At 42.1% G+C, this 15,551-nt stretch overlaps 1 protein-coding gene across 4 annotated transcripts in view; it reads left to right on the forward strand.

The window, feature by feature from the left end:
- Positions 1-15,551, forward strand: part of KCTD1 (potassium channel tetramerization domain containing 1) — a 208,193-nt gene that overhangs the window by 140,401 nt on the left and 52,241 nt on the right. The gene's annotated exons all lie outside the window — the stretch shown is intronic.

Genomic DNA, 15,551 nt, shown 5'->3' on the forward strand with positions numbered 1-15,551 from the left:
GATTACAGACATGAGCCACCACACTCAGCTGTAAAACTCCCCTTTTTAAAAACCATCAGATCTCGTGAGACTTACTCACTATCAGGAGAACAGCATGGGAAAGACTTGCCCCCATCATTCAATTATCTCCCACTGGGTCCTTCCCACAATATGTGGGAATTATGGGAGCTACAGGGTGAGATTTGGGTTGGGGCAAGAGCCAAGCCATATCAGCTGCCTTCTTGTCATTCTTTTAAAACCACAGTACTACCAGCACTACTAATGTCTGCTTCTTGGAGTGTGAGCTGATAACCCAGAGACCCCTCAGTGAGCACAGGCTGCCTGGTCCCTCCTGGGTACTGGAGTTTTTACTGTGCAAGGTGACTGCATCAGTGTTTCTGTGCTGGGAAGTATTACGTGTTTATTTCCACAAAATCTTTATCATCTTTTGAGTGTTTAATTTTCCTTTACTTGACATGTGTGCCTATTAACAGCATGAAATTGTGGGGTTTGTTTTTTCTTTTAATTGACATTTGGGCTGGGTAGATAACAAATCAAAAAGCATTTGATGCCCACTGTCCCGAGGGACAAATCCCTACTGAGGTCGCTTACTGGAAAGAGATCAGAGCGCTCCATTCTAGAGCCTTACAGGCTTGCTTTGTCATCATCAGTACTGTTTATTCATTTTCTACCAAGTACCAAAAATTTAAAAAAAAGTATTTCATGAAGTACTGTGGGGAGTTGGTAGGAAAAGTAATTGGGTGGTACTCAGCACCTGTTTTATTCTGATTGCATCTGCAGGCTTTCAACTGATGCCTGCAATCTTCCATTCTACTTGCTGTAACCATTTATCTATGAGCTTATTTAGTGGTGAACTTTCCATCAGGGCCAAGGATCTACATGATTCTCTAAAAATCAGCCTTCTGCCCCAGGATCTTCAGAAGGAAGCCATACAGAGAGGGTTCCTTCAGATTGGTTAGCAGGATGACTGAAGCAAAATGCAGGACCTGGACGACCCTTTAAACTCTTCCTCCTAACCTCTCTCATGCAAAAGGGCCCACTTGCAGAGGGATCAGTTAAGCTCCTCCCATGGGATAAACAAGATCTACAGGGAAACACACAGGCATTAGCAGCTGACCTCCTGAATACATAAGTGGACAGGAGGTAGAGAAAATAAGGAGATAAAACTAGTCTGATCCCGCCTTCCCAATGCACACACACCCCTGTCTTCCTGTCTCTTGTCTCCTACATTTCTCTTCTCATCAGTTTCTTTCTCACTGCCTCCCACACGACTGTCCTTCCCTCACTTCCTGCTCTTCTTCCCTTTCTTCTCACTTATTGGCCTCTTTGAGGCTGCTGGCTGTCCCTTTCCTGCTTCTCTGACCCTGACCCTTTTTCTTCTTAGACAAAATTGCATTTACCCATTGTGTCTCCCAGCCTTTGTCATCGTGTTGGCTTTATATACTGTGTCTTGTGCTTTAAAAACCATCTAATGAAATTAAGCCGGGCTCTAACAATACCAAAGAAATTCTGTCACCCATTTCACTTCCTTGGGCAGGAATGCTCTAGTGCAGCGCCATCTGCTGCTGCAGGCAAATGAAAGGCCTGTTTTTTGCCGGGCACTGTGGCTCAAGCTTGTAATCCCAGCACTTTGGGAGGCTGAGGCAGGCAGATCACCTGAGGCCAGGAGTTCGAGACCAGCCTGGCCAACACGGTGAAATCCCATCTCTATTAAATATACAAAAATTAGTTGGGCTTGGTGGCACGTGCCTGTAATCCCAGCTACTCAGTCAGGAGGCTGAGACAGGAAAATGGCTGGAACCCAGGAGGCGGAGGTTGCAGTGTGCCGAGCAAGATGATTGTGCCATTGCACTCCTGTGAGTGACAGAGTGAGACTCCATCTCAAAGAAAAAAAAGGCCTGTTTTCAGAGTCTAAGCCCTAGTGTGTCAGACACCACCAGATTGCCCCATACATCTAAGATAGGAGGATGCAAGTTTAGATCCTAGACTATTGTGCTTCTAACTTTTAAATCAACTAATTTTTTTGAACTTGAGGAACTAATCTAAATATTGCTGCCTCTGTGTTTTCCTTCTTTGCAAAAGATGGTATTAGCTTCCCTTCTGCTTCCTCTGGACCTTTTAAAACACTCAAGGGTCATGATTGTTCATAAAGTCTTTGGAGTTCTGGGATCTCATAGATGTTGGCTTCATATACATAAGACGCTGTCTGAATACAAGGTACAATGGTTTTCTAATGCATTTCCATTTTTATAGGGAACTTTTCTTCCCAGTCAAGTTGATCTTTTAAAAGTTGGTTTGTTTTGTACTCTTGTTGGTTTTTATTTTAAGATATATCTCTAAGAACACAGATGTCTACTTTACAGTGTGAAAATGGTAAAGAATAGCTCAATGCAATAAAATACTGAGGAGGATGATTGTTCACTGCTGTCTTTAGGGCTCATTCGAGTGCCTGCTTCTTAATCTCTGCTTTCAGTGACATCTTCTCACCCATCTGCCTCTAAGCAGGAAGTTTCATCAACCACTATCCTTTCCAAATTATTCCAAGAAACAAATCTCCTGTGCTAATACCAGGTCTGGCAGTTCAGCTGCAAGCACTACTGGGCCAAATAGGAAGAATGTAGCTAAGAACTGGACAGCCCAACAGCCCAAAGAGAATTGGCCTGTATCTAGATGTCACCTAGATCCAGGCCTGGAGCATGCCTATAACAGGACACATGTCCCATTCAGTCTAAGGTGTAAACGTGACACTACTTCCCTCCAACATCTCTCTCCCTTTCCTTTTTTTTTTGAGACAAAGTCTCACTCTGTTGCCTTGGGCAGGGATGCAATGGCATGATCGTAGCTCACTACAACCTCGAACTCCTGGGCTTAAGCAATCCTCCTGTTTCATCCTCCGGAGTCACAGCCTGTAGACTGAGACCACCGCACCCAGCTAGTTTTTAAATTGATTTAGAGACAGGGTCTCACTCTGTTGCCCAGGCTGGTCTCGAACTCCTGGCCTCAAGCAGCTCTCCTACTTCAGCCTCCCACTTCAGCCTCCCAACTCACTGGAATTATAGGCATGAGCCACTTTGCCTGGCTTTCTCCTCCCCGACACGTTTACAAATTTTTATTACCCAATATGTCTTTTGGAAAACTTGGCATTGATTCCGCTTACAAGAGATCATGACTTTATTTTTATTTAAAAGCATCACTTTATATCATGAAGACAATTTTTTTTTCTGTTCTACAGAGGAATCTCAAGCTGCTTTCAGACTGCTAGTATTCCAGAACAATGAAAGATATAAATAAATAAATGATACTCCAATAAAATGACACTAAGTAAAGAATCTTTCCCAAGTAGGCATTTTGCTTATTAAGCACCATATTTTATTTGCTGTTTTCTCCTGCCAGTGGAGACAAACAGAAAGCAGTAGTGATTAAAATGTAATCTTCCCAATCAGCGAGAGAAAATGGTATGATTGTTAAGGAATCTCCCTGGGTTGGCTCTTTTTGCACTCACACTTTTGGAATGCCTTTCATTTCATGACCAGTTCTCCTTTCTTTCAAAGGCATTTTGAATTCCAATTCTGACCTTCTAAAATGCTAGCTTTCTTAACATATTTGAATCTCTACAGCTTATATTTTTAAAAAATCATAGACTAGTAAAAATCCAGAACTGGAAAGAGCATTATAGAGCATCTGGTCCGACTGCATAGATTATAAATGGGAAAGCTGAAGTGAGAGAGAAAATAATTTGCCATGGCCACATAGCTCACTGGTGACATGGCTTAGACTAAAACTTGGTCTCCTATGTTGTTACACCCTTGGGAAAACATTCTGAGTTTAGGTACCTCAATTCATGAACACTGTTAGAAGTGCCACATAGAGTTTGCTCTTTAAAAGGTAATTGGGGCAAAAGTTAGAAGCATGATCTTTGTAATGTGGAATTACTAAATATAGGTATGTCTTATTTAAAAATAATACACCCAGGATTTATAAAACCAAGAAAGGTCCATTCTTTGCTGTATTTAAGTATTATTTAGTTCTCAAAGTATTTCAGGCATAATTTGATGTAAAAAAAATTTTTTTTGTTTTTGAGACAGACTCTCGCTGTGTCACCCAGGCTGAAGTGCGGGGGCACAATTTCAACTCATTACAGCCTCCACTTCCCTGGTTCAAGCAATTCTCCCACCTCAGCCTCCCAAGTAGCTGAGACTACAGGCATGCATCACCATACCCAGCTAATCTTTGTGTTTTTAATAGAGATGGGATTTCACCATGTTGTCAAGACTGGTCTTGAACTCCTGGCCTCAAGTGATCCACCTGCCTTGGCTTCCCAAAGTGCTGAGATTCCAGACATGAGACACCAGCCAAAAAATTTTTATTTATGTGGAGTCTCTTGTCATCAGGAATTCCCTGTCCATATGGCTAATTCTCAAATTAAACTCACAAACTCCCTAAGGAGTTCACTTCCACAGTGCCCTAGCCTGGCACCAAACAGAGCAACTGGCCAACATTTTCTAAATGAATGAACAAATAAGCAAATGAACTTTTTATGAACACACTTATTATGTACAGTAAGTCATATGTGTATAAATCTGTGTATTTTAATTTTTTTTTCTAATGCAAAATGTCAAGCAAATAGACACTTAAGAATCTTAGAGGGCCCGGGAACAGTGGCTCACTCCTATAATCCCAGCACTTTGAAAGGCCAGGGCAGGCAGATCACGAGGTCAGAAGATCGAGACCATCCTGGTCAACATGGTGAAACCCCGTCTCTACTAAAATACAAAAAATTAGCCGGGCGTGGTGTCGCACACCTGTAGTCCCAGCTACTCGGAGGCTGAAGCCAGGAAATCACTTGAACCTGGGCGGTGGAAGTTGCAGTGAGCTGAGATTGTGCCACTGCACTCCAGCTTGGCGACAGAGCAAGACTCCATCGCAAAGAAAAAAAAAAGAATCTCAGAGGAGGTTTCCAGTGATTCAATTTAGGTTAAAAGGAGCACATTTAGCTTTTGATACTCTGCTGAATGCGGAATTTCTATGACCACATCCAAGAAGTTAGTAAGTCAAGTTTATGATCTATGTAGAGGCCGTGTGTCCTGCTAAATGCACATGGAACTAAGAGTCAGGGGAGTGAATAAAGTGCCAATTCTCTGTGGTAGGCGAGGTGTCCACTTCCTGGGCCAGCTGGTCCCTGCCTTCTCTGTGATCACTGACCCTCCTAAGTCTCCAGCCAGCATGTTCACCCCAAACACAGACAGGGTGAAAGGAACAAGGCACATCTCTCCCTCCTCTGGGGAATGCCAGAGCATGTATAGCTTAGTAATAAGAGAGTGGCAACCTTACCTGGGTACACAATGGCTAGCGTGTAAGATACCACAGTAAATTTATTGCTAGATGATTATAGGGAAAGCCACTTGACCTCAGAATCAACTTCCTTCTCTGTGAAATGGTGATAATACCTAACATCGTGCAGAGGTTTCTGATTTCAGACTCGAAGGCTCTCTCTACGTGTTAGACGCCGTTTCATTGCCAGCCTTTGCTGTCGTTCGCATCTTCCCCATCAAGAGCGTGTGCAGGGCGACTTTGGGAAATGCATGCCGTGTATTTGGATAGCTTTAATCATTTTGCTCTTGCCGTGTTTTAGGGCTGGGAATGGAGGGATCTGAAAGAGGGGGCAGATGTCCAGATAGACCCCAAGAGTGTGGGAACCATAGGTGCGATTGCCCCTTTCTTTCAGGATCAAATGAAATCGTGTTCTGTGTCAGCAGAATATGAGCTTCCTTGACTTGAGACCCATGTAATTTTCAGTTCCGCGCATTTCCTCCCTGGCAAGAAAATTAAGGAAAGGGAAGTATTATCCCTAAGTTTAGTTCCATTCCTGTATTTCTTCATTGGGCTCTCTTAGAAATGTCAAAAATCCCTACCATGAAGGTAAAGTATAGCAGTGTGACAAAAGTATCTACTAAATGATTTAATTGGGCCATAGAGCACTGTTTTTTTCCATTTTTTAAATTCAAAAGTAGTAAATATTCGACTCTGTACAGCCTAAAGGAGTAAAAACAACTGAAAAATTTTGCCTTTAACATCATCACCCAGTCCCATTCTCTACTAATATTTTGGGTTCATTTAATGCTAGAATTGTTTATTTTACCTACGCACATCTGCAAAAATGGCCTTTCCCTATAGAACTGTTATTACTGAAGCTGCTCTGTCACTTTTAATGCTTCGTTTTAACTTTTTTAAAGTAAATAATACCTATAGTTGAGTTGTAGTATGTATTTAAAATATTCTTTAGTGTTTTAAGTGTATTTAAAATATGCAAGAAATCTAATTTAAAAATTAATTCAGCTACAAGAAACATGCGAAATTCGATTCAAATGTTCTTTTTCTCAAGTTCATTTTCCTTTTGAACTAGAAGCAGAGAAATGTTGGCCAGTAGTTGTTGTTTTCATGGCCTCAGCTTGGTAATCTAATAAGGGAGCTTTTCAGATACATATTTCACTATGAAAAAGAAAAAAACAAAAAGGCATGTTGAGGACACTCACTCTGTATCTGGCAGAGGGACTGTGCATTGAAAAAGATAAACAGCAGTAACGCCTCGTCCTGGCCCACAGCAAGAAGGGTAACATTTACCACTTCAGATTAGAAAAGAACTGCAGATTAATTTAACACAGTTCCTGGTCATTTTGAAACAACTTGGAAGCACCTTATTTTTAGTTTGTTTTTAATTCTGTGAAATTATGATTTTAATCTGAAAAGAAAAAGCAATACAGCTCAAGTGCCCGTTCATGAACCCACTGTGATGATTTCATTCTCAGCCTCCTTTCATATACTTTGTCCAAGGCACATAATTAGCATCTTGTCTCATTTTCTTTTTATTTATGTGCATCCCACAATGTAATACTGTGTTACATCAGTGCAAAGCACTGCCTTTTTATTGGGCCTTGCCACACAGCGACCTTAAAGTAGTTCCCTGTACTTCTCCCGAGGTCCATAGAAGGCTTATCTGTCTGTTCATCTGGCTTGTCAGATTTTACTTTTTGTGTGTTCAGAGGAAAGAAAGAAACTTCATTTTTCTTTCTAAATGCCAGACACCCTGTTAGATGTTTTCCCAAACACTGCCTCGTCTACTATCATCTTTACCCTCTGTTGGGTAGGGCAATTTATTCCTCTCTTAGAAATGAGGATACTGGAGTTACATCGCTTTGGTAACTTCTCGGCGGTCGCACAGGGTGGGAGGCTGACTTCAAACCAGGTCTTCAGATTCCAAAGGAACGGGGCTCTGTCTCCTGTAGCCTCATTTAGGGTGCCTGTATCCCTCTGTATGTGACTTTTCCAGCTATATGGAGTTTTGAAAATTGTCTTAACTTAGAAAAATGTTTTCCTTTACTGTTTTGGGATGAAAATTTTTATTCAATATATTACATACTTTCCAATCTAATTTAGTCTGAGGTTTGATTTTTGGATGACTTAATTTTAGATGATTTTGGCAAGTAGCTACTGTCATATGAGCTAGAAAACCAATAATCACACTTCTCATAATGATTAAGTAACAGAAATGATAAATAGTTGAAGTGATAGATATCCTAATTACTCTGATTTGAGCATTGTATACATATATGGAACTAACACTCTGCAATTCATAAATATGTACAATTAAGTGTCAATTAAAAATAGAATTAAAAAAATTTTTAATTACATTCTTAAAAAAGTAAATACTCTATGAATTTGAAGAAGACTCCTGTGAATAAAGTGACTAGAAAGCTTGACATCAATTTGGATTCTTAGAAGACTTTTTTGGGCTAATTCTTTGCTGTTTTCCAAATGGTCGAGATTGACAGAAACTGTTCTCTAAATAAATTATGCATACAGTACTCATCAATTTTGACTCACTGCTGAGGCTTTTTTTTTTTAACCTAAGTGAAATTACCAGAAAGATTGTTTTCTCTCTCTTCAGGCTCATTCTGTTGTTTAGTTAAAGTCAGTAGAGATCATAGAGTTTAGCAGATGATAGGTGCCCAATAAATAGCACTTGAATGAATGAAGAAACCAGTGAGGACTCTTTCAAAATACATTGACACTATGGTTGAGAGTCTTGCTATACAATTAAGAATCTATGGTCTGTAAAGTGATGCTCTCCTATAAGAACTATTATTGAGAGTCCAATGATCATGTCATTCCCGAAATAACACTCCCAAGGCAACCGCAAATTTCCATCCCAGGAAGTAAGATCCTTGCCTATTACACTTGTCAGACTATCAGAATTAATCAGAACACTCCCATATCCAAGTATGCTATATAATACAGATGTTGTGTGTGTGTGCGTGTGTGTGTGTGTGTGTGTGTGAGAGAGAGAGAGAAAAGAAAGAGGAAAGACAGAAAAAAGAAAAGGGAGAGAGAGAGAAAGAAAGAAAGAAAAAGGAAGAAAATAAAGAAAGATTGAGTTAAATCCAGATTGAAATTTGTGGAAAAGTTACAATCTGTATTAAATTCTTTCACTGCTCTATTGAATGTTAAGAATTAAAATGTCAAAGAATATAGGTATTTTACCACTGATGTGCTTTTCTGGAACTATCACTAAGAAGCCTGTTTTTTTCTCCAGTGAAAGAGGTAATGTGGTCAAATTATAGTGAAACGTGACATAAGGCAGGGACATACATTCTTAACAAATAAAGTCATTAAAACTTCAGTTTAAACTTCAGCTCATTTGTTCAAGGCAGTACCCCCAGGGCTTCTGTTTGAACAGCACACAGCTAGGTTAGAAGGCAGATTTTTCATTTGCTTCTTCTGAAAGATGCCTGAAGTCAAATCCCTTGAAGGATTCTACTACCAAAAAATCATTGCTCCTCTGTTGGGTAGGTGAGATGGATGATGAAGCTCCGGGAACCAGCTGGGAAATGGAAATGTTAAAGAGGCACCGATCAGCACGCCTGGCAAATCTGTACAGGACAGATACTGGACAGGAGGAATTAGAAATAGAATTCCTAAGGGCTGTTTCGTGTCAGAGTATATTTTAGTCAGATTTGGTGAATTCTGTCAAAGAAAATAATAAAGCACTTTTTTGGCTTTAAAAAAAAGTGTTATTTCACAGAAATTTAAATAAGTCTTTGACCAGTAAAGCGTTCTGATTGCAGGATTTTTTCCCAGGATTATTTTCAGTTTATCTTAGTTTTGTTTAATAGAACTTAAAGTGAATGAATCGTCCGTGTGCGTATGTATACAACTGCGTCACCACTCAGACCAAGATGTGAAGCTTTGCTAGTCACTCCCTCTTCCAGTCACCACTCCCAGAGGTGGCCAGTGTTCTGATCTTTGTCATTGTCCTGCCTTCCTGTCACTTCATATGAATACGGTCATACAGTACATGCTTTTTTTGTGCCTGACACCTTTTCTTCAGTCCTCTACCAAATCCATAGAGAGTCATTTTTTTTTTTTTTTTTTTTGAGACAGAGTTTTCTTCTTATTGCCCAGTCTGGAGTGCAATGGTGCCATCTGGGCTCACCGCAACCTCCGCTTCCCAGGTTCAAGTGATTCTCCTACCTCAGCCTCCCGAATAGCTGGGATTACAGGCATGTGTCACCACATCTGGCTAATTTTTTTTGTAGTTTTAGTAGAGACGAGGTTTCTCCATGTTGGTCAGGCTGGTCTCAAACTCCCAACCTCAGGTGATCCACCCACCTTGGCCTCCCAAAGTGCTGGGATTACAGGCATGAGCCCCCATGCCCGGCCATCATCTATCTTTCTTTCTTTCTTTCTTTCTTTCTTTCTTTCTTTCTTTCTTTCTTTCTTTCTTTCTTTCTTTTATATAGTATCAGTTAAGAAGGGAGAAATATTGTTAGAAAGGGAGAGGGAAATGAATGTGTTTTCAAGGGGTCATAAGTCATTTGATCAGTTGAGGCCAGGAGTTCAAGACTAGACTGGATAAACATAGTGAGTCCCTGTCTCTACAAAAGCTTCTTTTTTTTTTGAGATGGAGTCTAGTTCTGTCACTCAGGCTGGAGTGCTGTGGCACAATCTCGGCTCACTGCAACCTCCGTCTCCGCCTCCTGGGTTCAAGGGATTCTCCTGTCTCACCATCTTGAGCAGCTGGGACTACAGGTGTGTGCCACCATGCCCAGCTAATTTTTCTTTTTTTCTTTTTGTTTAAGTAGAGACAGGGTTTCACCATATTGGCCAGGCTGATCTCGATCTCCTGACCTTGTGATCCACCCACCTCGGCCTCCCAAAGTTCTGGGATTACAGGTGTGAGCCACCACACCCGGCCCAACTTTGTTTTTTTAAAATTAGTCAAGTGTAGTGATGCACACCTGTAGTCCCACCTACTTGGGAGGCTGAGGCAAGAGGATTGCTTGACCCTAGTAGCTCAAGGCTGCAGTGAGCTCTGATAGCACCACTGCATTCCAGCCTCAGCAACAGAGTGAGACCCTGTCTCTAAGAAATAAGAATAAATTGTATTCAATTCTAAAATACCCCTGCTTCTCCATCACATGAGTGGTAAATTCAAGTTTGTCATGATTTGGGCTTCCAAATATTAAGAAAAATTCTAGCAAAGTTAATTTGCTACACAAAGTTACTACACTGTCTAATATGATAGCAACTGGCCACAGGTGGGTATCTAAATTAAAATTTATTTATTTATTTACTTTTATTATTATTTTCTGACACAGAGTTTTGCTCTGTTGCCCAGGCTGGAGTGCAGTGGCACAATTTTGGCTCACTGAAACCTCCACCTCCCAGGTTCAAGCGATTCTCCTGCATCAGCCTCCCGAGTAGCTGGGATTACAGCCGCCCACTGCCATGCCTGGCTGATTTTTGTATTTTTAGTAGAGATGGGGTTTTGCCATGTTGGCCAGGCTGGTCTCAAACTCCTGACCTCAGGTGATTTGCCCGCATTGGTGTCCCAAAGTGCTGGGATGACAGGCATGAGCCACCACTCCTGGCCCAAATTAAATTTAAATTAGGTAACATAAAATGAAAGATCCAGCTCCTCAGTCCCACTATGACACCCACTTGTGGCTGGTGGTGACCATATTGAACTGTGCAGATCCAGAGCCTCTCCTCTGCTGCAGAAAGTTCTATGGACAGCTCTGTTTTAAATGTGGGGTCTTAGCTCCCTACCTTCCTACCACCTCTTCTCCAGACAAAGGATGTTATAGTGGGCTTCATTTATTTTTTCATTGTAAATTATCCTTTAATTCTGTGGTTCTCAGACCACACATCACCATATAAGCTTCTGTCTCCTGCATTATCCCTCAACCTTGGGGAAAAGAATAAGTGGTTGCCACACTATGCTGAACTTTTCATTTCTGGAAGGTACCATGCACTCCCCCACTTTGGAGCCTTGGGAATACCACTGGGCACTCTCCTTCCGACCTCCCAGTGTTTGTTAACTTCTTAGTTCTCAGTTTCTAGGGATCCTTCCCAGCTCCCAACCCTGAATTAAATGTCCCCTCCATCAGCTGCCGTAGTAGCGTGGCCTTTGCCCTGTCCTGATAGTAGTCATATGTTTCATGGGCTGTCTCCCACTGAACAGCAGGTCTGGTGAGGCCAGAGACCAGTCTGTTTTGTTTACTCTTGTTCACCCATCACCTGGATGGGTGCCTGGCTCTCGGGAGATGTTAATAAATGTTATGGGCTGGGCACAGTGGCTCACACCTGTAATCCCAGCACTTTGGGAGGCCAAGGCGGGCTGATCTCCTGTGCTCAAGAGTTTGAGACCAGCCTGGACAACATGGCGAAACCCCATTTTTACTAAAAATACGAAGAAAAAAAATTAGCCAGGTGTGGTGGTGCACCTCTGTAATCCCAGTACAAGAATCACTTGAACCTGGGAGGCAGAAGCTGCTCTGAGCTGAGATCACACCACTGTACTCCAGCCTAAGTGACAGAGGCAAGACCGTGTCTCAAAAAAATAAATAAATAAAATGTCACGGCTCGGGCCTAGCGGCTCATGCCTGTAATTCCAGCACTTTGGGAGGCCTAGGTGGTAAGATCACTTGAGGCCAGGTGTTTAAGACTAGCCTGAGCAACATAGAAAGACCCTGTGTCTACAAAAAAAATTTGTTAATTGGTCAGGTGTGGTGGCGCACACCTGTAGTCCTAGCTACTTAGGAGGCTGAGGCGAAAAGATCACTTGAGCCCAGGAGCTTGAGGCTGTAGTGAGTTTTGATTGCACCACTGCACTCCAGCCTGGGCAACAGAGAGAGACCCTGTCTCTAAAAAATAAAAATAAATTAGTAAATTAATGTTGTGAAGGAGAGAGCAATGGCCTGCACAGGGAAGGAGCAGTAACCAAGTAGCTTCGTGTTAGGACAGGGTTCCTTTCCTGGGTTCTTCTTCTGTCTTCTGGAGGGAATTTTATCAGAGAGCTCTCTGCCTGAGCTCTGTGCAGAAATAGAAATAGTCTTCAGCACTCTGAGTTGTTTCTTCAGCAGTGTGACGGCACATCCAAGTCACCTGTACTCTTTCTGGTTAAAGTTTGTGGAAGACATACGCAAACAAGATGATGATGGGAAGGTGGAGTTGAGGATGATGATGGAATGAATGACAGAAGGCTCTGCTGCTTCTCAGCAGGCACCCGTTCTTGGCATCCCTGGCTGAGGCCCCCCCAGGCTAAACAACCTCGCAGGGAAGCAGCTGTGTAACAGGAAGGATTCCTTACCAAGACAGGTGGCAGAAATCCCATTTCAAACTAGCTTTAAAAATACAGAAATTGATTTTCCCAAGTCACAGGAAATCTAGAGATGGGAGGCTGAGAGATGGCTGATTGAGTGTGTCAGCAGTGTCAGTGAGGACCTGGCTTCCTTCCAGCTCTCAGCTCTGCCATCCTGGATGTTGGCTTCATCCTTAAACTGGCACGGAGATGGCAGCTGCACGTAGCAGCATCCCATCCCAGACTTCAGTGTCCATCCAGGTAAAGTTGAGAAGTGGCAGTTCCAGCTGCTGGCCAAGGGAAGAGTTTGCCACAGTTGTGTTAGATGAAGCATCTAGAGTTGATGGGATAGATACTGAGCATCAACTCCAACGTCTATTATAAGTGCCCAAACTCTCAGCCCCAAATATCCTCCCCCGACCCCAGCCTAAGGATTTTAGAAGTTCTTGTGCATTAGGTACAGTGGCTCATACCTGTAATCCCAGTGACTCAGGAGGCTGAAGCAGGAGGATTGCTTGAGTCCAGGAGTTCAAGGCCAGCCTGGGCAACACAGTGAGACCCCTATCTAAAAACTTTAAAAATAAAAAATTAGGCCTGGTGTAGTGGCTCATGCCTGTAATCCCAACACTTTGGAGGCCGAGGCAGGAGGATCACTTTGAGCTCAGGAGTTTGAGACCAGTCAAGGCAATGTGGTGAAACCCTGTCTCTACTAAAACTACAAAAATTAGCTGGGCATTAGTGGCCTGCACCTGTAGTCCCAGCTACATAGAAGGCTGAGACTGGAGAATCACTTGAGCCTGGGAAGTGGAGGTTGCAATGAACTGAGATTGTGCCAGCCCGGGTAACAGAGTGAGACCCTGTCTCAAATAATAATAATAAAGAATTGGCTGGGTGTGGTGGCACATGCCTGTAGTACCAGTTACTTGGGAAGCTGGGGTGGGGGGATCACTTGAGCCCACCAATTTGAGGATGCAGTAAGCAGTTTTGATCGCACCACTGCACTCCAGCCTGGCAATACAGAGAGACTCTGTCTCTTTAAAAAAAAAAAAGTTCTTACAATCTGTGCCATGTGGAAAATACCAAGTGGAAAGCCCTGACTGTGTTAGCTAATATCAGTTAATGCCTTAGAAATGAGCATAGCCAGGGCACCCCTGCAGAACAAGGAGAACATCCAGGATGGGGAGAGCCCCTAGGAGAACCAGGAGAGTTCACCAGAGGAGGGCAGTTCTAATCCTTGCCCTCAGTGGTCAGTCCTCACCCCATCCCACCCCTACCCCCAGCTGAAGAAACACTGGTTTAATTTTAAATTTAGCAATATCCATGCATTTATGACTTACAACGTAAATGGTATATGTGCTGCGAAATCTGCAATCCTTCAACCGATCAGTTACGCTTTCATTTTTTTCTCTTCCTGTATAGACCTGGCAGTGTTAGAACCGTGCTGAATGAGGTCACAGTCTAACGACAATATTAACCCTGCAAATCTGTTCATTTTCGCCTGAGCACCCTCAGGCAGGATAGAAAATGTGCCCAATTGAAAAACTATTATAGACTCTGCCTCGCTGTGATGGGCTGAAATGTAACAGGGAGGGAGGGGTGTGTGTGTGTGTAGCCAGGAAATCATTTTCTAAAAGGAAGTCAGTATGTATCTCTTAAAAGTGGAGGTTGTATGATTGCATTTTTAGAGGGAAAAAAATGTGTTTTCTGTCATCCAGATTTTAAAATGCTACTTTTAGTATTTCTGAACCTTACATGTTTTATATTTCCTACCAACTGTCTTTGGTTTTTTAATTTTTTTCCAATACCCAATGCCCCTTTAACTCCTTTTCTTTGTGTGTTACAAACATCCTGTTATGTTTTTCAAGATCTATTTTGCATTGTTAAAAATATATAGAATATATAAAGAAAAAAAATATAGTAAACACCCTTGAGCTGACCACCCAATTTAAGAACTAAAACACGAACTCTTTTTCTCTGACTGTTTCTAGGCTCTGTTAATTCAGCATGTAGAAACGCACAACACAGATGGTAAACATTTTGGGTAAAGGCCCAGTCACCACCCCATTCGTAGTAGATGTTGAGTTTCAGAAGGCATGTGCATTCATAGTCTTGCTCGGACATGTGGTTAATGCTAAGTAGTCTAACAGTTGTGCCCCAGGTAACTCCTGAAGCTGTTCCAGATCATAAAATCTATGATGTTTTGCAAATTTATATTTTATCGTGCTGCGTTTTATGCACAAAAACTAGATGACTTCCCCTTTGTGGTCTCCATCAAAGGCATTTTTCAAAATCCCTTTAGTGTGCCTTATTCCTGGCTTTGTCATACATTGTTTGCGTGTTTGAAAACAATCTTTGGCTAAATTATAAATCTGAGAGTATATGTGTATCATTAGTGTTACAGAATTCGTACATAAGGGATATTTTAGCTTATTCCTCAATTAGGTACTCTAAATGTTTGACCCCTTCATTGAATACCAGAGACCTGTCTTTACTTGTCTGTGGTTTGGGCTCTAATTTAAAAGCAAACAACCATGTTTTGATAGCATTTGAAATATTTATATTGTATCCATGGAAAGGATGTAATAATGTATTTTCTCAAGAGTATAGTTTCTGCCCAGGTGAGGTGGTTCACGCCCGTAATCCCAGCGCTTTGGGAGGCTGAGGTGAGGAGATCGCCTGAGCCCATTCAAGATCAGCCTGAGCAACATGGAGAAAGCCTGTTTCTACAACAAATATAAAAATCAGCTGGGCATAGTGGTGTGTATCTGTAGTCCCAGCTACTTAGGAGGCTGAGGCGGGAGGATTGCTTGAGCCTAGGAGGTCGAGGCTACAGTGAACTGTGATCACACTACTGCACTCCAGCCTAGGTGACAGAGTGAGACACTGTCTCAAAAAAAAAAAAAAAGAAAAG

Source organism: Aotus nancymaae, unplaced genomic scaffold (genome assembly GCF_030222135.1).
Source record: "Aotus nancymaae isolate 86718 unplaced genomic scaffold, 86718_ANA_hifiasm-v0.15.2.pri h1tg000020l, whole genome shotgun sequence".
NCBI lineage: Eukaryota > Metazoa > Chordata > Mammalia > Primates > Aotidae > Aotus > Aotus nancymaae.